The following is a 989-nucleotide window of genomic DNA, read 5'->3' on the forward strand; positions in this document are numbered from 1 at the left end:
AATGCTGTTCAAGAAATAGAGTTAAGAAAATATTTACTAAATACACTAAGGTAAAAAATTAAATAAAAAGTAACACAATAAAATAATAACGAGGCTATATACAAGGGGTACCGGGACCGAGTCAATGTGTGGGGGTACAGGTTAGTTGAGGTAATTTGTACATTTAGGTATGGGTTAAGTAACTATGCATAGATAATAAACAGCGAGTAGCAGCAGTGTAAAAACAAAGGGGGGAGGTGTCAATGTAAATAGTCTGGGTGGCCATTTGATTAATTGTTCAGCAGTCTTATGGCTTGGGGGTAGAAGCTGTTAAGGAGCCTTTTGGACCTAGACTTGGCACTCTGGTACCGCTTGCTGTGCGGTAGCAGAGAGAACAGTCTATGACTTGGGTGACTGGAGTCTTTGACAATGGGAGCAATGCCAAATCTTTTCAGTCTCCTGAGGTGGAAAAGGCGTTGTCGTGCCCTCTTCACGACTGTCTTGGTGTGTTTGGACCATGATAGTTTGTTGGTGATGTGGACACCAAGGAACTTCAAACTCTCAACCCGCTCCACTACAGCCCCGTCGATGTGAATGGGGCGTGTTCCCAGTCCCTGTCCCTGAAAATCCTCCACACAGCATGATGCTGCCACCACCATGCTTCACCGTAGGGATGGTGCCAGGCTTCCTCCAAACGTGATCTCATCCCAGGTAAGAGGGGGAGTGGCAGCAGCAGGTTCTCCCCATGTGAGCTGAGTCCAGTGGACCAGTCCTGTATCCCCCCTCCCAGACAGCGACAGTGGTCTGAACCATGGCTAGCTATCCACAATCTGGCTCGACTAAACAAGGTTTACCAAGAGGGAAGGAGGGAGAGGTAGGTAGAGGAAGAGAAAGAGGGAGGAGAGGAAGGAGGAAAGGGAGAAAAGGGTTCTCTCCATCACGACTGTAAGAAGGAAAGGAGGGAGAAGGCCGAGGAAGAAGTGGAAGATGACAAGGAGAGTTGATTTGTC

The sequence above is a fragment of the Coregonus lavaretus genome, assembly GCF_964263955.1.
Source record: "Coregonus lavaretus genome assembly, contig: HAP1_SCAFFOLD_1369, whole genome shotgun sequence".
Classification (NCBI taxonomy): Eukaryota; Metazoa; Chordata; class Actinopteri; order Salmoniformes; family Salmonidae; genus Coregonus; species Coregonus lavaretus.